We start from the raw sequence: 21,532 nt of genomic DNA, 5'->3' as shown, positions 1-21,532 counted from the left end.
ACCAAGTTCTTGGTTATGATGTGACTGGGCTTACACATTGTTCTCACAATGATGGACAGTAACCCAGGACTATGGCTTAAAACAACAAGAAACACTTTCTCCCTAACTGTCTTTAATTGTTGTGTTTTATCTCAGTAACAGAAAGCAAAACTAAAAGTTAATAAATAATAGTTATGTGGTAGATAAATTATACATAATAGATGATAGATTAGATGATAGATAGATAGATAGATTGACAGATAGATAGATAGATAGATAGATAGATAGATAGATAGATTGATAGATAGATAGATAGATAGATAGATTGATAGATTGATAGATAGATAGATAGATAGATAGATAGATAGATAGATAGATAGATAGATAGATAGATAGATTGGCAGATAATGACTAGACTATTGCTGGCTGAATCATTAGAAAATAGATTATAGTGCTCGCTTCATCAGCACATATACTAAAATTGGAGAAGATTAGCATGGCCCCTGAGCAAGGGTGACATGCAAATTCGTGAAGCGTTCCATATTTAAAAAAAAATAGATTATAGGTTATGAATACAACATTGCACTTTAAAATACTTTCCCACCCATATCCTAAAACTAGTGTAACCATGGTCTCTAAAGAATTAAAATTCTCCTGGGGCTCAGTACTGAGAATGGAAACAATTCAATTGGCCTGGGTACCAGGAAAGTCACCCGACATTCACTAAGAAAGGATGGACAACCTGCCTGCCAGCTACATCCATATATGCGTAACTCCTGACTCTTGAACTTTCCCACAGATTCTAACACTGGTATAGGAGGGGAGGAGAGAAACTAAGAATAATTTTCTCCTTGGTTGTGGACAAAAGGGTAAATAAGCTTTCTTCTACTTTGTTATAAGTTCTGTCCTCTAATTTTCTTGTGTCCTAAGGGCATCTTTGTGATAACTTCTTCGGACAAAAAGTGGGAGTTGTCAGGGAAACAGTTAGGAATAAATATAAGCTGACTAAGGAACACCAGTTCCTGGGAAATGAGCATCATTAGCCTAAAGATTCCATCAACGGTGTACAACAGCAAATTCTATAGTGACTAGAGAGATGGCTGGGGCCTGAGTTAGATTTCCATCACCCACATACAGAGCAGAAGCTGGAAGCCTGAGCTTGGAATCCTACTGTTGGGAAGACTCGAATTCCTGAGGCTTGCTGGCTGGCCTGAAAAAAACAAACCAGCGAGCCCTAGGCAAGCCAAGAGACCTTATCTCCAAAAACAAGATGGTGGTTCCTGAAGAACACCACCTGAGGGTAACCTCTGACCTCCACATTCACACATGTGCATCCCCCAACACCTACACACACATAACTATACACACTCACCTATACACACACATGCCTGTACACACTCATCTACACAATATGTATACACACATTTACACACACATGCCTGTACACACTTATCTGTATACACATACCCATACACACTCATCTATACACACATGCCTGTACACACTCATCTATACACACATGCCTGTACACACTCATCTACACACATGCCTGTACACACTCATCTATACACATGCCTGTACACACTCATCTATACACACATGCCTGTACACACTCATCTACACACATGCCTGTACACACTCATCTATATACACATACATGTACACACTCATCTACATACAATACCTGTACACACTCATCTATACACACATGCCTGTACACACTCATCTATACACACATGCCTGTACACACTCATCTATACACACATGCCTTACACACTCATCTACACACATGCCTGTACAGACTCATCTATATACACATACATGTACACACTCATCTACATACAATACCTATCCTCACTCATCTCTACACACATGCCTATACACACTCATCTACACACACACATGCCTGTACATACTCATCTACATACACATACCTGTACACACTCATACACACATGTGCCTGTACACACTCATGCTCACACATGTGCACACATATAGGATACTCTCATCTTTCCTGCTTCACTTGTTCAGTCTCACAAACTCAGCAGGAGTTTCCGCGGGGCCTCTGTAGCTTCCAGGAGCTCATCTTTAGTTGGGTTCTTTATTTGCTGTGTGTCTTTGTCCTTCAGAATCTTGGGGAAAAGTATAATCTGAAGGAGTCGGGCATTTGTACTTCTCGAATTGCTTCTTAGCCATCCCCCGAACACTTGAAAATTTGTCAATCTATCCATGTCCGGTTGGATTTAGTTTACTTTTATTTTAATTATTCTTTAAGAGTAGTTTTTCGAGGCTGGAGAGAAACCCAGCTGTTAGGAGCATGTGCTACTCTTACAGAAGTCCTGAGACTTCTGTCCCCAGCACCCATGTTGCATGGATCACACCGCCTGTAACTCCAGCTCCAGGGAAACTGGTCACTCCTGGGCTCGGTGGGCACCTGCACTCATCTGCACAATAGACACATAATTAAAAAGAATAATACTTGTTCTTTTACCATTTCACACATGCATACATCTATCCTGACCACACCTTCCCGCTCTGCATCTACCTGGAGCCTTAACTTACTCTTTTTTTTTATTAAAATCTTTTTCACATAATATCTTTTCATCACATTCTTTCCCCTCCCACAGCTCCTCCAAAATCTTTCCCTACCTCCCTACAACCCCAACTTTGTGTTTTTTCTCTTCCTCTCTCAGAAAACGACAACAAAAAAAAATATAAATAAAAACAAACAAATAAAACCACAATAATACAAAAATACCACAAACAAACAAACAAACAAACACAAAAGCACACACAAAACCATGGGATGTGTTTTGTGTTGGGCATCTCCTCTTGGGCACGGGGTCTGCTCTGGAGTGGGGTGGCTGTATACAGCATCACCCTCTGTCGGGGGAAACTGACCTTCCCAGAAGGTATCAATTGCAAAGAGCTTTTTGGCTAGGGATGACAATTTTCCTCTTCTTTGTGCTAGGGTTTTTTCTTTTCTTTTTTTCTTTTTTTCTTTTTTTTCTTTATTTTTTGGTTTGAACCCATGCAGGCCCTGTGCATGCTGTCACAGTCTCTGTGAGTTCATAGGTGCATCAGCCCTGGCGTGTCAGGAAGATGTTTCCTGAAATCACTCACCACCTCTGGCTCTTAGACTCTTCCCACCTCCTCTACACATAGACCCCCTGAGTCTTCGGGAGAAGGGTTTAATCACATTTAGGGCATAGTTACCAAAGTCTCTCACTTTCTGCACGTTGCCTCCTTATGAGGCTTTGCGTTAATTCCCATCTACTGCAAGGAGAAACTCTGATGAAGGCTGCATGACCATTGTATGTCTAGTTTCATAAGTAATAGATTTTTCCCCTAGGCCTATGACCTATTTAGCCTCAGATTCTTGGCTGTTTACGTTGTATCAGGTATGCATTCCATCTCATGGAGTGGGCCTTAAATTCAATTTTTAAAAAATGGTTGGTTATTGCCATAACTTTTGTGCCACCAGTGCACTGGCCTATCTTATAGGCAGATGGCTGTCATGTGTCTGTCTCTAGGTGATATTGATCATTAACTTTCTCCCCTGGTAGCATGCAAAGTGCCTCTCAACACCACAAACACTAGTCAGTGGGGTGTGTGTGTGTGTGTGTGTGTGTATGTGTGAAGCTTCCAGCTGTGCACCGGCTCCATTTGTCCACATTCAGTGACATAAGTGGTGTCTTCAGCCCAGGGCCTTATAGTCAGGTAATGGAGGTGTCTTAGTTAGGGTTTTACTGCTGTGAACAGACACCATGACCAAGGCAAGTCTTATAAAAAACAACATTTAATTGGGGCTGGCTTACAGGTTCAGAGATTCAGTCCATTATCATCAAGATGGGAGCATGGCAGTAACCAGGCAGGCATGGTGCAGGAGGAGCTGAGAGTTCTATGTCTTCATCCAAAGGCTGCTAGTGGAAAACTGACTTCCAGGCAACTAGGGTGAGGATCTTATACCCACACCCACAGTGACACACCCATTCCAACAAGGCCACACCTTCAGATGGTGCCACTCCCTGGTCCAAGGATATAGAAACCATCACAGGGGGTAACTAGTAACCTTGGCAATGATGATGACTGGGGGGGTTCCTCGGGTCCCTTGGGCCAATGATTGAAAATGATATAACTAATTTCTGGCATTGGAGGTTTACTTGTTGGCAAAAGGCATTTAGTTGGAGCAGCGTCCCCCTCATTATATTGGTGACTGTACTTAAATTCATCTTGTATATGGATATATTTTAAGAAGTTTCTACAGTAGTAGATTTCTATACAGCTTTTCAAAAGGCCTTTAGTGTATTAACTTATTTTTAATTCAACAGCAGGAACACCTCATCTGCTCTCAAAGTAAGTAATAATGGTCCCCGTCCTTGGGAGGCACAGTGGAGGACAATGGAAAAAGGAAGGCTTCAGTCTTTGCCTGCTTGCCCTCGCCTTGCTGGCACATCCATTCCTTCACTGGCATGGAGTCTGCTTCTTTGAGATTCCAGCATCTGCAGAAAAACAGATGGGACGTCCAGCTTGTGGGCTGAGCAACTATAGATTCGTGGACTTTCAGTTCACAGCTGGCCATTGTCGAATTAGCTGGACGGCAGCAGAGAGAGAGAGAAAGAGAGAGAGAGAGAGAGAGAGAGAGAGAGAGAGAGAGAGAGAGAGATTTATTCTATAAGTTCTGTTACTCTAGAGAAGCCCACTAACATACCTTTGTAGGCATACATTTTTTGCAGCCAATTTTTTTTTTTACTTTTTGGGAAAAAAACCACTTGATTTTATTTAGGTTGCTATCTGTATGCTAAGCCTCCTCCCTGGCTCGCATCCAGTTTTTGATTTCTACCTACTTTTAATAAGGGCTCAACCTCTCCTATAGCCCACCGCTCAGCAGAGGTCGTGGAAGATATTAGGATATGGGGGAAGTGGACCTGCTTAGCAAGAATTCTTTGGGGGCGAGCCTGATCTTCTTTCTCAGCAGTTCTGACCCATAGCAAACATCAAATATGACTCAGGGGCTGCAGGGCAGTCCTCTAGGCAGAAAGACACCAGGCACGAACCAGCAGCTGTAGTTCAATTCTGAAGAAACAGAAAAGTTCACAACCAGCCTGCATCTGGCCGCAGAAGCAGCAAACTGTCTCAGGAACCTCACTAGCAGTTCTTGGCCAAGTTTCTCTCAATGGTGTTGTTACCACAGGTTGAGCTCAGCAATGCTATGTAAGGTGAACCAGTGCATGCAAGTTGCTAGCAAAGATTAGCAAGGAGAAGCAAACTAAACCAATGATCAGTGCTAGTCTCCCATGCTCTGTGGGGTCATAGCTACACTCCTTCATCACAGGTCCCTTCCTGTGTCTGCTCCAGCAAAACATCCTTTGACATAACTGACTTTCTAAAGAAACTAAAGTTTCCAAGGAGGAAGAAGGTGGGTGAGGAAAGACCTGAGCTTTGTCACAGAAACAGCCTGTAATCTGTAATTTGGAGGCCGTGGTGATGTAGTTTGGAATTGAATGGCCTTCAAGTCTTTACTTGAATGGTCTTTACTCTGAGCCCTGGTCATTAGCTGATGGCACTTGTACTGGCTAGTTTTGTGTCAACTTGACATAGCTGGAGTTATCACAGAGAAAGGAGCTTCAGTTGAGGAGATGCCTCCATGAGATCCAACTGTAAGGCATTTTCTCAATTAGTGATCAAGGGGGAAAGGCCCCTTGTGGGTGGTGCCATTGCTGGGCTGGTAGTCTTGGGTTCTATAAGAGAGCAGGCTGAGCAAGCCAGGGGAGGCAAGCCAGTAAAGAACATCCCTCCATGGCCTCTGCATCAGCTCCTGCTTCCTGACCTGCTTGAGTTCCAGTCCTGACTTCTTTGGTGATGAACAGCAGCATGAAAATGTAAGCCAAATAAACCCTTTCCTCCCCAACTTGCTTCTTGGTCATGATGTTTGTGCAGGAATAGAAACGCTGACTAAGACAAATTGGTACCAGAAGTGGGGTATTCCTGTGACAACCTGACCATGTTTTGGGGAGGACTGTGGAAGGACTTTGGAACGTTGGGCTTGAATATCCATTCATTGTTAAGAGTTCTGTCAGATGTTTTGTAGGAGCTTGGAAGATAATGTTGGGAACAGTGCAGAAGATGGAGGCCTGGCTTGTGAAATTTCAGAGGGAAAATTAAAGACTCTTTTCAGGGTCATTGCTGTTTTGATTGTGAAGATTCTGTAGTTCTGGTTAGCTGGGGCTGAAGAATCAGCTGTGATTAACTGTAGATTTAGAACTACTAAAGCAAAAACTTTGCATTACTGGGACTATTGATGCTGGTTAGCTGGAGCTAAGAAATTAGCGGTGATTAAGAAGAGACCAGCATCATTGAGGTGACATCTTCTGGGAAGTGTTTTCTGAAAGCACAAAGAGGCTGTGTTCCAGAGATATCCAAGGTTGTACTCCTGCTGCAGTGGGACTTGGTAATATGTAAGGGTCACCCAGGTGGTACTGGTTTTGAAGGCATGAAGGGGTCACGCAGAGCAGCTGAGGCTCGGCACTGTGAGCGGCCATGGAAGGCCATTGGTGAAGGTGCAGCCTCAGTTGCAATTGAAGGCCCAGAACTGAAGGGGTCAAGCAGTGTTTTGGAGATGCCAGTACCATGAGATGACCACCAAGAGCAGCAGCAGCAGTGGAGTACAGGCATCTGGAGCCTAGAGGATGGCGCATGTGCTACAAAGGGCATGGATGGAGAAGTGACCCAAGCCCTTAGAGGAGCCCAGAAGATTGTGAGTTGGATCCCAGACAATGGACAGTTGGAGATTGATTTTTGCTTTTGATTGTGACTGTGCCCTGATATTTTCCCTCTTGAAGGAAGAAACTGTTTTAGTGGAGCCCACAATTAAAGAGACTTTTAATTGTAAAAACACTTTAAATTTTAAAAGAGATGGATATTTTAAAGATTGAAATTTTAAGAATATGTAAAGACTGTGGGACTTTTAAAGTTATTTAGATCTTGGGGATGAGTAAGAATGTAAGGGTTGAGGCTTACTAGTGGTGTGTTTGTGTGTCAAGTTGACAAGGGGTCAATTGTACTGGCTAGTTTTGTGTCAACTTGACATAGCTGGAGTTATCACAGAGAAAGGAGCTTCAGTTGAGGAGATGCCTCCATGAGATCCAACTGTAAGGCATTTTCTCAATTAGTGATCAAGGGGGAAAGGCCCCTTGTGGGTGGTGCCATTGCTGGGCTGGTAGTCTTGGGTTCTATAAGAGAGCAGGCTGAGCAAGCCAGGGGAGGCAAGCCAATAAAGAACATCCCTCCATGGCCTCTGCATCAGCTCCTGCTCCCTGACCTGCTTGAGTTCCAGTCCTGAATTCCTTGGTGATGAACAGCAATGTGGAACTGTAAGCTGAATAAACCCTTTCCTCCCCAACTTGCTTCTTGGTCATGATGTTTGTGCAGGAATAGAAACCCTGACTAAGACAGCACTATTGGGGTGTGTTTAGAACCTTTTAAGAGGTGAGATCTAGCGAGAAGAAATTAGGTGACTGAAGGCATATGCCCCTAGTGGAGAGCATGGGACTCTAGCCCCTTCCTCTTTCCATCTCTGTTTACCCTGGTCCCTAAGCCATGAGCACCTTACTCTATCCTGTGATTCCAGCATGATGCACTACTTCCCATGGGCCCCGGAACAGTGAGACGACAACCCCAGGATGAAAACTCCACATAAGTTACGACAAACCTTTCTTGTCCTAAGATGATTGCCTCGGTTATTTGTCACAGTCATAGGAAGCTGAAGAGCACGGGCTGGAATCCTGCCTGCCCAGGGGAGGGTCACATGGCACACGTAGGCTTCTTCCTTGCCATAGGCATGGTCAGTGATGAGAAAGGAAAGAGCCGGGTAGCCGCTATGCCTTGTTAGTTTGCGGGCAGCAGCTCGCTTGGTGGTTGGTGTAGCCAATAGTAAAGAGTTCACACATGCAAGTGTTCCCAGGCTCCTGCTGCCGCCAGTAACTAACCTTACGATACCACAACTACTTGTGGCTGGTAAACGCCACCCGGGTTCGTGTCTGCAGCCATCTTCCTTCTCCCTCCTACCGAGATGCTCTCTGTCTCTGCAACTCTTAGCTCCTCCTCCCTTTAGCTCCTCCTCCCTTTAGCTCCTCCTCCCTTTCCCCTGTCCAATCACAGTCCTCCTCTGCACTAATATAATTGGACAGGGAAAATCTTGCGACATGAAAGGACTCTGACAGAGGCTATTTTTATTAAGCATGTAAGTATTTCTATATGCCATCAGGACACTGCTATTGATCCATAGCTATTACACTTTTATGGTTAAGAGCTGTTTATCCGGCATGTACACTGATGACCCACTTTTATTAATGTCTTGCTTATTTGTCACCAAGGAATATTTCAAATTCCATCAGCTCTCCCACCACCACCACAGCTTCTTTAAGATTTAGCCCAACTAAGTGATCCACCCATAATCAGCCTCCAAATGCTGACACCATTGCATACACTAGCAAGATTTTGCTAAAAGGATCCTGATATAGCTGTCTCTTGTGAGGCTATGCCAGGGCCTAGCAAACACATAAGTGGATGCTCACAGTCAGCTATTGGATGGATCACAGGGCCCCCAATGGAGGAGCTAGAGAAAGTACCCAAGGAGCTAAAGAGATCTGCAACCCTATAGGTGGAACAACATTATGAACTAACCAGTACCCCGGAGCTCTTGACTCTAGCTGCATATGTATCAAAAGATGGCCTAGTCGGCCATCACTGGAAAGAGAGGCCCATTGGACTTGCAAACTTTATATGCCCCAGTACAGGGGAACCCCAGGGCCAAAAAGTAGGAGTGGTGGGGGGGTAGGGGAGTGGGGGGGGGTATGGGGGACTTTTGGGATAGCATTGGAAATGTAAATGAGGAAAATACCTAATTAAAAAAAAAGACTTAGCCCAACTAGAATAAATATACTCAATTCTAAGTTCAAGTCACAGGGACAAACACAGTGGTGTGTGCTCACAGTCCTAACACTTGGAAGGCAGAGCTGAGGACCACACATCTGGGGCCCTTCTCTCATGGAGTGAGATCATGTCTCCAAGATGAATAGGTAATGGATAGATAGAAAAGGTATCGTTGTAGATGCTTAAAACAGTTTTCTCTATGTTTCATGTGGTCTAACAGAGTTTCTAAGGTGACCGCTTGCCCTAGCAGAGATATTAAATTTAGAGTCATGGAACTTAAACCCCTTATTTTTAAAAAATGAATTTATTAATTTTTTTACTTGTTCACTTTACATCCCACTCACTATCCCCCTCCCAGTCATCCCCTCTCAAAATCCTTCCCCTATTCCCCCTCCCATTCTCCTCTGTGTGGGTGGGAGCCCACAGTATCCCCTCCAACCCCCCCCGACACATCAAATCTGAGGCTAGGTGCATCTTCTCTCACTGAGGCTAGACAAGGCAGCAGCTAGAAGACCATATCCCACCCCTCATTCAGGCAACAGCTTTTGGGATAACCCCTGCTCCGAATCCACATGAAGACCAAGCTATACACCTGCGAAACTCCTTATTTTACTAAAGAGGACCTAGAGACCTAGAGAGCCGGTGACACTTGGCTCTAGCCTTCCTTGTTTTGACACTTAGTTGGATAATCTCTCTCCTCCCCGCCCAAAGCTCCCATGTTGAGTTTACTGTTGTCCCATGATCCCTCGAGAACAATATCATCGGTTGCAACAATCATTTTGGGTTCCTAGTCAAGACTAGTATTTTATAAAACCTAAACAAACATTTGTGACTATTTCTGAGACACCTTATATTAAAACTGGGTTACTTAGAAAATAAGTCAAAGCTTTCTTTATTCATTCCTAATATAACTTAATATAAGTTTCAAATTTTGACTATCAAAAGCGATCAGGTAGTAGCAAAATAATTTGAAGATTTAGGCAAGATGAACTTGATACCTCACGCAGGAGAACATCTGTGTCCTTATAAAGAGGTGAAGAACCTCGCTTTGTTTAAAGTCTATTTGTAAGAGCATGCTGACTGGCCTGCCTTAACATTTCACTTCCTGGCTAGATGTACTCTTTATAATGACTAAAACATGACATTGTTTGAGAGAACAAATAAAATCATTTTAAAAAATAATCGGGGGGAGTGAGGGGGACACGATCTCTTCCTGCGTTCTCACGGTTGTTTCTGTTTGTGAGGCCTGTGGCTCAGCCCTGCTGATAGCAAGATGTCTTCAGGAAATACAAACACTGGGCATCCTGCTCCCAACTTCAAAGCAACAGCTGTTGTGCCAGATGGGCAACTCAAAGATATCAGCCTACGTGAACACAAAGGGAAATAAGTTGGGGTCTTCTTTTACCCTCTTGATTTTACTTTGGTGTGTCCAATGGAGATCATTGCTTTCAGTGAATGAGCAGAAGAATTTAAGAAACTCAACTGCCAAGTGATTGGAGCTTCTGTGGATTCTCACTTCTGCCATGGATTAACACACCCAACAAACAAGGAGCATTGGGACCCATGAGCATTCTCTTGATATCAGACCCCAAGTGCACCATTGCTCAGGACTGTGGAGTCTTCAAGGCTGATGAAGGTATCTCTCTCAGGGGCCTCTTTGTTATTGGTGATAAAAGTATCCTTCAACAGATAACGATAAACGATCTTCCCTCTGGCCGCTCTGTGGATGCGATTCTGAGACCAGTCCAGACCTTCCAGTTCACTGGCGAACATGGTGAAGTGTACACAGCTGGCTGGAAACCTGGCAGTGGTACCACCAAGCCTGATGTCAATAAGAGCAAAGGGTGTTTCTCCAAGCAGAAGTGAGCACTGGGCCACTTTCCTGCCAGGAAGTGTTGAGCAGCCAGAAGAAAATCTCTTGTATTCTATTCATGCTTAAACACATGATGTGGTGTGATCCCAGATAAGCCTTTCCTACAGGGCTGGGGATGGTTAGCCTTTCTTCCGCTATTGGTAATGGCCTGAGCTGTGTTTTGGGCAGACCATCTTATATTAGTCACACAAACCAGCCTGTTAATTCTTTTTTTTTTTTAATGTTTTAAAAGTATCTACTAAACGTGAATTCTGAGAAACAAACAAACACCACAATTCAAATTCATACATGATTGATACATATGTTCATTTGGTGGCATTTATTGAAAACCTGGACTTTGCTTCACAACAATGCCGCTAATGCCCTAGAAACGGTCATGACAAAGAACCCAGAGGCATAAATCCACGTTGTGAATGTATTTCTGTGTGCTTATATGTCTAGCCTATTCCAACTTCCCATGACACAGCACAATTATCTAGCCACAGGTTTGATGTTCATCCTGAACTATCAAGTGGAGATATTTGTGGTCTAGAGGAAACACTGACCACAAACAAAGACAAGACCCTGAATTTCATTGGATCTGTAAAACACTTGGGTGACCTTCCCAAACATACCCACTTTCCAGAAGCTAATATCAGCTTCCCGGGGAGAGGTGACAGTTGCTTCAAGAGATAGGCTTTTCGACTCTCAGCTGTAGTTCTTGAATTCTTGTGGATCGGAACCGGAGCACAAGACCTGCCATGCCCAGAGTAGATAGGTGAATGGCTCAGTTAGCTGCCGGAGTGATCCAGGCTCCAGAGCCTTGTCTTTAGCCCTCTGAAGAAAGGTGTTGATTCCTCAGTCCCTGAGTGAGGTTCCAAGTAGAAGAGGGGTAGCAGGGCACCATCGCTTGTGACTTTTTCCAGACAGGAAATTTTCTTTCATCACTGCACCCACGACTTCTCACACTACTTCTGAAACTCAGGAGTGTGGCCCCTGCCTCCCGTCAGTCCCACCAGTGACCAGGGATTGCATTTTCTATATCCTTTATTCTGTGATGTGCAGCTTAGTTTTCCCGAAAGACTTTCACTTCTTATTTTTAAACATGTTTAGAGAATGTAGATGCAGTCGTTTTAACTCTCCCTTCCGCCTTTAACTTTATACCTGATGCAGTGTTCTGAAGTGGGAGGGAGAATGGTTAATAAGAGCAACGCTAAGCCTCACGAGCGCCCCCTGCTGCTTCTCGGCTGACTATACAAGTCCTTGCGATTCGAATTGGCAGAAGCACCCTAGTTCCAAAGGGTGCTACAGAAACCCTTGTGGGTTTGCTTGGTCTAAGCTGCAGATTCCTTCATTGCTGGAGCTTTATAGACTCAGACGCGAGCGGAGGAGTCTCAGCGTTTTATCTGAACTATTGCTTAAATAAATTGCTGATAAAGAATGAAGCCAAACAAGTTCACCGAGCCTGAAGTGGAATGACAGCAATGTTGAAGCAGTTAAGTTTTTTCTGTAAAAAGGTAGAAAATGATGGTATAGGTATAGGTGTAGGTGTAGGTATAGGTATAGATATTTGCATTGTATCATTTATGTTGTGCTTGCTTTATTTTCTCAAACATCTTAAAATTACATATATATGTAATTATGTATACAAATATATATAGTTAGTTAGTTAGAAATGAAAGTAGTTCTTGAATATGATACCAAAAATCCAGTTAATGAAAGAAAAAGATAAGCAAAAGGAATTTTATCAAAATTAAAACTTTCGTGTATCAAGGGCACAAGCAACAGAGTGAAAACATTTGATAGAATAGAGAAAACATTTACAAGTCACGTATCTGGCTGAGCACTGATATTTGGAATATTAATAGCCATAGCTCCAATGATACACAAATGATGACTACATCCACGGAAATGTCCACCGAGTATTGATGTGCATGAGGGAAATGCAAGCCACCGCATGAGGTATGATCCCACACACATTAGAGTCAATCTTTTAAAAACCACAGAAACGGTTGGCAAGAATGATGAGAAAATGGAATTCTCTTGGATGCTGGTGTGAATATAATGTGGTGGAGCCCCTGTGGAAACTGGAATGATGGATCGTCAAAACTTAAACACAGAATTACTCATCTGATCCGGCAACTCCACTCTGGGCACACACTCAAAATCACTGAGAGCAGAGATCTGAGCAGTTGCACATACAGCCATGTTCACGACAGAATTAACACTATTAGCCAAAATGATGTTCAATCAATTCCTCTTTCAGTAAAGGACTAATTACACAATGTATAATATACATACCACGGAATATTGTTCAGCCTTAAAAGGAGGTAAATTCTGACACATTAACACCTGGAGGAAGTTTGAAGATACCACATCAGTTGTTAAAAAGTAAGTATTGAAGGATCCACTTAAATGAAGTCCCCAGGAGAGTCAAGTTTATAGAGCTGGAAAGTGGAATCAGGCTTCTTGATATCTAGTGGGAGAAAGATCACACATCAGGTATACAGAAACTGCTTCAGAGTGGGCATCTCCTTCTTCGGTGTCTATATGATGTTTGACATTGAATGTTACACGGTTCCTTAACTCTTCTGAATCTATTTTCTCACATCTAATTCTTCATCCCTACTACTTTAACAAATTTCCTCATTTGTTTTAACTCATAATATACATAAAGTTGTCATTGACCTACACTATAAACACTAACAATAGAAGGCATGATGACCGGTTTTGTTTTAATGCATGTAAGTGTTTAATGGATACAAAGTTACACTTCAGAGAACTTTGAATAAGTTCTCTAAATAATAAGAATAAGAAGGCAGGAACACAGTGGCTGTAACAAAGTAATATCACAAAGGAGGCACCGGACAGCTGAATTGGGTGACCAAAAACTCAGCACATGCTTTTGAATGAGTGAGACAAAAACTAAACTATATATCAAAGATTCATTTGGATGTTAAAATTATTTTTCAGCACAGGAAAAAGATTACTATGTTACTTATTTGGGAGAGGGTATGTGGTTAGGATGAGGCTATATAGAAGTAGCAACCTTCTGTTTTATTTGCTCTGTGAGGTTTTTTTTTAGGTTCTTCCTCTTGCTTGAGCAATAAAAGATTCCATGGGTAAGCGTTGAAATCTTTTTTGAAACATGGTCTCAATAGCCCAGGATGACCCTGAATTCTAAGCTTCCCGTCACCGTCACTGTCTCCTGAGTGCTGGGATGGAGGCAGTGTGCACACCAGGCCTGGGTTTTATGCAGTGATGGGGACCAAATCCAGAGCTCTGCCCAAGAACTCTGATAAACCGATCTACATGCCCTGCCCTCAAGTGTTGACTTCTTGGGCGTTTATTATCTTGATTAGCTTGCCTACCATGCAATCTTGCCCTACAATTCAGTGCTGCAATTTTCTTTATGTCTGGACTTTATTGTCAGGTATGCATAATTTACATTCCTAAAATCCTCGTTAGTCATTCCCATGTCAAACATCAGCTTGATTGCAGTGGCTGCCTAAAGGCCTTTCACCTGTGGCTAGGTCTGGGTTATGCTCATTCCTGTAGATGGTACCTGCCATTTGTTTTCAAGTTTAGAAATGTGTGTGTGTGTTTGTTGTTATTGTTGTTGTTGTTTTTAGTTTTAGTTTCACATAGTATATTTAAATAAAAAAAAAAAACCCAAGAGATTGCGTTTTCTATTGTATGTACACTGAGATTCAGCTGTCCTGTGTTGAAGTCATGGTGAGCCACAGTTTTACACAACACAAAGAAGATTCTGTATTAAAAAACAACTAAGAAAATGTGTGAATACTATGTAGAAGGAAGCGCAGTGAACTGGCAAGCAACAGACCCAAGTTCAAATTAAAACTCTCCCATGAAATACTCACTGTCTTCAGATCAGCTCTCCGAGTCAGCCCTCACAGCAAAGCGCAGGCAGTAAGATCCACTTCAGGGGCTCTTGTGAGATAAATGAACTGTTGATGTCTGACAGCCCCAAACAATATGCTGGGTTGGGGAGGCATGGAGACCATCTCAGAGGGTGTTGGCTCCTCCTTACTCTCAGCTCTACCGAGGTCTCTTCAAAAATCATTTGTGCCATGCAGATGCATCTCGACAATAAGGCCCTTTGCTCTTAGTTGGTTCTTCTGGTCTCTTCTATGACTCTTAGACCCAACTCAGCTACTGTTTTCGGTGGATGATTGCTTCCTCTGTCTTCAGTGTTTCCATCCATGTATACACTGACTGAAAACCTGCATGTGGACATGGACACACACACAAACACACACACACACACACACACATACACACACGGCTCTCCAAAGGCTATACTGCTCAGTACACACAGGCCTGGAGGTTGATCTCCAATCTTAGTTGTGAAAACTACAGGTTCTGGTTTACACTGACCCAAAACATAAAACTCATTTGCTCCTCTGTGCTCGGAACCATTTTGGATCTAGATAAAAGTGTTAAGAAGAAACCAAAAACAAAATGTTCATTTTGTGATTTGGGATGGGATGGAATTCAACAAATGGGGACAGTGGGCTTGAAGCGATTCACTTCTGAATCAAACTTATATATTCATTAAAAGCACAATAGAAGCTACAGTATTATACCCTGCCTTGTAAAGAATATTTGCTTGGATGTAGGCAGATTGATACCTAATATTAGCAGGTATACAAAGTACGTGAAGTCCTGTGGAGATGTCCATTGCTTCATATGGGCATGACCTTGCCAAGGACCACAATGCCTCAAACACACAAAGGTGGCAAAGCCTTCCTCAGCTAAGGCTCTGGGGGCTAGCAAAGCCCTCCTCTGGATCTGTGTGTGGATGGCGACCATGCGAGCAAAATGTCCACCATAGCTTTTTCCTCCTGGGTGTTTACTGCCTAAAGATTCCTCCCCTACAGAGGCTGCTCCTACCACGATTAGGTGGGCTCTGTGCTCTGATGGGCTCACACCAGCAGCCTGGAAAACTCAGTATGTTTTCTATCTACTGTTGGCTAAAACCCTCCAAGGTAGGTTGGCTATTTATAGCTGAGTCCAGTTAGCTAGGCTCAGTAGGAGGCCTCTGTTGGGGGAGCAGTTGTCTTGGCAGAGGAAGCTGTAGCTGAGAGTTACCGCAACCCTTGGTTTTAGCTGAAGGTCAATGGTGCCTCAGGGTCTGTACACAGACCAGGGGAAGGCCCTGCCATTCCGTGGGTCTGAGACTCTGTGGTCCTTGACATGACTGTACTCCAACAAATAATACACAGTTGCTCAGGACTTCATTCGCTCTTCACAGTTATGCACTGTATAGGCGTATTCAAAATGTCACCTTGATGAACATAAATATGTAAATCACCATGCATCAATCAAAAATATTTTAAAATATAAATGCTTAAAATGATGGCCATATCAACTACCATGACTACTTACTATACAATGTATTTTTTATTAGATGCCACGCAATATTCTGTATTCATGTAGAATTTTAAAAAAGATTTATTTATTTATTTTATGTATGTCAGTACACTGTTGCTCCCTTTAGACCCACCAGAAGAGGGCATTAGATCCCATTAGAGATAGTTGTGAGCCACCATATGGTTGCTGGGAACCGAACTCAGGACCTCTGGAAGAGCAGTCAATGCTCTTAACCATTGAACCATATCTGCAACTTCATTGAGAATTTTATGTATAAAATATGTAAGAAACATGGAGAAAAACATTTTTGAGATAGGGTTTCTCTGTGAACCCTGGATGTCCTGGAACTTGTTCTGTAGACCAGTGTCTTAGTCAGGGTTTCTATTCCTGCACAAACATCATGACCAAGAAGCAAGTTGGGGAGGAAAGGGTTTATTCGCCTTACACTTCCATACTGCTGTTCATCACCAAAGGAAGTCAGGACTGGAACTCAAGCAGGTCAGAAAGCAGGAGCTGATGCAGAAGCCATGGAGGGATGTTCTTCACTGGCTTGCCTCCTCTGGCTTGCTCAGCCTACTCTCTTATAGAACCCAAGACTGCCAGCCCAGCGATGGTCCCACCCACAAGGGGCCTTTCCCCCTTGATCACTAATTGAGAAAATGCCTTACAGTTGGATCTCATGGAGGCATTTCCTCAACTGAAGCTCCTTTCTCTGTGATAACTCCAGCTGTGTCAAGTTGACACAAAAATAGCCAGTACAACCAGGCTGGCCTTGAGCTCAGAAATTGACCCGCCTCTGCCTCTGAGTGCATTAAAGGTGTGCGCCACCACATCCAGCAGAAAGAAATATTTGTAAGGGATGAGAAATGGCACTCAAAATTTGCTAGCGGCTTTTACCAATTCTTGCCTAAAGGAGAACTTTAGTCCTTTAGAAATTGTGCACAACCATAGCCCAAAGATTGTTTCAGAGGTAGATTTACAAATTCCAACCCAAGTTTCCCTAAACAAAGAAAAGGTTTGTTAAAGAAACAGCGGGGGTGGGGGGTGTAAAGACTTACTTCACTATTTGTCTGAACATTTTGTTACTTAGTTTGAGGTCACCCTAGGGTTCTGATTCTTTGGGAGGGAGAAAGAGAAAAGACAGGAGTAGGTGGCCTGCTGTAGGGACAATCTTCTGTGTATTGCCAATAAAAATCTAATAATGGCCAACAAACTGAGGCAGGGCTAGAAGGTGAGACTTCCAGTTGGGACTTCTGGTTGAGAGAATCAGGATGGGAATTTTCAACCACTAGGCAGAGTGGAAAGCAAGAAGACAAGGAGAGGAAACCAGCCACATAGCTGAACTCAGGTTAGAATCAAAGGGATAATAACGGATGGGGGGGCGGGGGCGGGGGCGGTGGGGGTGGTCTGGAGAGAAGGCTCAGCCCTTCCAGAGGTCCTGAGTTCAATTCCTATCTTCCACATGGTGACTCACAAGCATCTGTAATGGGATCTGATGCCCTCTTCTGGTGTGTCTGATGACAGCTACAGCAGGGAGCCACCACTATAAACACTGGATTTCTTAATCCTCCTAAGACTTCTGCAGTGACTTCGGATCTCCCCAGACTTCTGCAGCATCTGTAATTTTCATATACATAAAACAAATACATATTTAAAAAAAAGAATTAATTGGGAAACCAGCCTAGCTTATAACCTAGGCATTCATAAATAATATTAAGCCTCTGAGATTTTATTCAAGGGTACAAGGGCACAGGTAGAAAAGCCAGAGGCAACAGCTAACATTTATTGAATGTCTACTATATCTTTAGTGCTGTCTAGAGCATTTTGAATATACTAACCCTCTCAATCTTGATAGCAATCGTGTTAGTTACCTTTGTGTCTCTGTGACCACAATAGAGGGCAGAAGCAACTTCAGAGGGGAAGTAAGATTAAGTTCAGCTCACTGTTGCAGAGGGCTCCTCACATGACGACAGGAGGGTGGGGCAGGACAGAGGTGCCTAAGCCATGACCTTGGGTGTGGCTGCAGCTGCTCACCTCAGGGCAGACCAGGAAACAGTGCAAGATAACAAGTAGGGGAGGTTACCATATCCCAAAGACCTGCCCCCTGTAGCCCACCTCCTTCAGCTGAGCCCATCTCCGAAAGTTTCCACAGCCTCCCACAACAAAAACAGTAACCCCGGCTGAGAACTGGGTGTGTGAACAAAATATGAGCCCTGGACTGCATTTCAGATTCAAGCTATTGCAGCCACATGATGAGAGATGCATGCTGGGTATTCCATGCCCCAGACTATGCAGCAGACGTACATCCTACTGAAGCCATAGTGCTATGTAAATTGAGACACTGGCTCCAGACAGTAGCCTCTGAGTACCTAATGGAGCAGAAGTCAGAGCCCAGTCTGTCTGGGTCGGTTCAGCCATGTAGCTGTTCCACACAAAAGGACAGGAACCCAGGAGTTCTGAGCCTGAGTCCCTGAGTTGCCATCTGTGCCGTTACCTACGCCTACTAATTACCTTAACCAAGCAAGGCAGACATTGTCTCCCAGTGTCAGAATACAGGTAGCAAAAGAAAAACGACCCAGAGCAATGAATTACCCTTCTCTGATAACCTTCAGTGTGCGTGTAGACTACGCCACAGATGCCTCAATGGATACATCTAAGGGAGACATCTGAGAGGTTTTGATTCAGAATTTTAACAGATTTGGCTCGACTGGGCTGTTCATTCCTTCGGCCATTCCACAAATACTGATCAGGTGCCTGGTATATGGATGATCCACACACACAGTCTTCTCAGTGTGTGACTCTGTATAGACATCCATTACCAGTTTCTAAGAGTTTTTCAATCCGTTTCCCTAGTTGCTGTGAGTACCTGAGTTAATGATGCTATTATCTATCTATCTATCTATCTATCTATCTATCTATCTATCTACCTATCTCTATCTGTGTTCTATCACCTATCAACTGGCTTACTTACTATTTATTCTTTTATTTTGGCTTGCTATCTATGTCATCATCTCACTCATTCAAAACCCAAACAAGAGAAGTCCCTATCTTTGGGGACATTTCTCTTACCTTTCTTTCCTGGCATCCAGCAGCCCAGACTTGAAGGGCTCCCCCACTATACATGGGGCCGTCTTTGTTCAACAATGCTTGGAAGCACAAGTGAGCTCTGTATTTACCACCCTTTCTGCAGGGTGGCTGGGGCGCCTTCGCAGCCACGGGACCGCCCAAAGCACCAGCCACGAGCTTTGTTCCTCGAGCCTCTGGAGAAAAACCTTTGATTTCATGGGGATGATTATATTTATTCTTGCCCACTCAAGGATGAAGCCCAAGGAACAAGAGGGTCCCCCTTTCAGAGCCGTCACAATGGCTTACCTCCAGCCAAACCCACGGGGGTTTTGTGTTCTGTTATTTCTGGGTTTGGTTGGGCCTCTCTTGGAAACGATTACTATACAACTTACTTAAAGAAAGAGTAGGATTGGGCCTAAGAAACTCAGACAGAGGGGGGTAGAGTTGGAAGGGGTGGGTCTGCAGTGCAGAAGCTGGGGTGGGGGAGTATGTGACCAGAAAAAGAAGTGTGATAGAGCGCCCTAAAGTCACTATGCAATGGGAATTCATTCCACTTTGAAGTGATGTTTTCGGCTTATTGCAAAGATGCAATAGTCCACAGTTGACTTTTGGAGAAGCCTAAAGAATTGGGATTTTTGCATGAAATTTTCAGGAAAAAAAAAAGACAACACACACAGAGGAGAGAGAGAGAGAGAGAGAGAGAGAGAGAGAGAGAGAGAGAGAGAGAGAGACTTTTATCCTAAAGTCATTGTAAATCCAAAGCAGGCTTTTATCCTCCACAGTTAAATAAGAAGGAAAGAAAAAAAAAAAGAAATCTCGAATACCAACATTTGAGGTACAAAGACTGTCATGGACCAGTGGAAGTTTGCAAAATTATATGTAAATGACTCTCTCTCTTTTTAAAAAACTGCGGTGGCCCTATGACACTCCCAAAGCTAATCCTAAAGAGAAAATCTACTTAGCAAAAGAAAGTTTTGTCTAATTTGGTTAACAGTTGAGAAGTGACAAAAATGTTGAATATATTAATAATTTATATTTCCAGGGTAACACTATATCTTTAATGCTTCACTGCCAAGGGAAACTCAGAGCGGCTTAATGCTGGAGGGGGTGCGGGGGGCATTTGAAAGGCCTTCTTCATATTCCGTATTCAGCACTGTTGAAAATGGGTGTAAGACATGCGCTGCAATAATGGGCACCATCCATTCTTGTATTTCTGCATAATTTGTTTTTATCCCATATATCGCCCTGTGTGCATTTGCTGCCCAGGGAGGCCTGTTCCTTCCCTACAAGTGTGCACACTCTAGCTCTTACCAGCTCAAAAGGGAGAAAATGGTTCATATGTCATAGATGAATCACTTTAAACATTTAGTAAGGCAAGAGCATTACTAAAATCTACAGATTCCCTCCACCCCCGTTATTTTTAGGTCACAAGTTCCGAGGCATGGGCCATGTAATCAAAGGCTTTGTTTGTTTGTGTAAAGAAGTTTGATGGTTTACAAATTGCAGGTCATCCCATTCCTTGACCTTGGTAAATAGAGTAGGTCAGGGCTCTCTTAAACCCTGTCTTCCAGAGGGAATAAGTCAATTTACTGTTCCCCAGCTAATCAGGGAGAAACCTTGCCCTTTTTCAGTTAAATGACGTTTAGAAACTAAAGGGCACCAATTTTAACAGGACCAACATTCAAAAGGTGGAAAATTAATGGTGGAAAAAAATCAATTTCCACTATTTCACCTGGTTAGCTGCTCTATTTTACCTGTTGATAATAACAGAGCATAGAAGTCCATTTTGCTGTTTGGATCTTAGCAAAAAATGGGAGTGTGGTCTGCCCACGTCCTCTGGAAGAGAAAATCATAATCCCTTGAAAAATCGCAGTCTCCTGAAAAACTGTAAATGCATGAAAAACACCAGCCACGCCCTCTCTAGACACTACATTTCTCACCACACTCTGCACGGAGGGAGATTAAAAGCAACATTCCATTTTAGAGCTGGGCTGAACCTTTCTCTGCGGACCTGAGAACCCCAACAGAGGACTCAGTTTTTGGATCTAGTGTCAGAATCAGCGGGGAGTCCCTGGGGGAGAGGGTCACATATCTTCCTGCATCTGCCAGGGTCGTCTAGAGCCCTGCAGAGGGGTTGAATTGTGCGTAAAAGGGAAAGTCCGGGACCCCTCTGATGTCCAGTGATTGTCACCGGGAGAAAGAGAACAAACTATGCTTCGAAGACAACTTAGAATGTTTCTTGCTCCGCGCCTTTATTTTATTTATTTATTTTTAAATAGAGACATATTGAGGCTGTGACCTCAGCTA

At 43.3% G+C, this 21,532-nt stretch overlaps 2 pseudogenes; both read left to right on the top strand.

Annotated features, from left to right (window-relative positions):
* Positions 1 to 430: 430 nt before the first annotated feature.
* LOC115031886 (U6 spliceosomal RNA) lies at positions 431 to 527 on the top strand (annotated as a pseudogene).
* A 9,659-nt stretch (positions 528 to 10,186) lies between these two features.
* Positions 10,187 to 10,779, top strand: LOC110300721 (peroxiredoxin-1 pseudogene; annotated as a pseudogene).
* The last annotated feature ends 10,753 nt before the right edge of the window (positions 10,780 to 21,532 follow it).

Source organism: Mus caroli, unplaced genomic scaffold (genome assembly GCF_978045245.1).
Source record: "Mus caroli unplaced genomic scaffold, Mus_caroli_1 scaffold_10, whole genome shotgun sequence".
NCBI lineage: Eukaryota > Metazoa > Chordata > Mammalia > Rodentia > Muridae > Mus > Mus caroli.
This window is presented reverse-complemented; position numbering and strand designations above follow the sequence as displayed.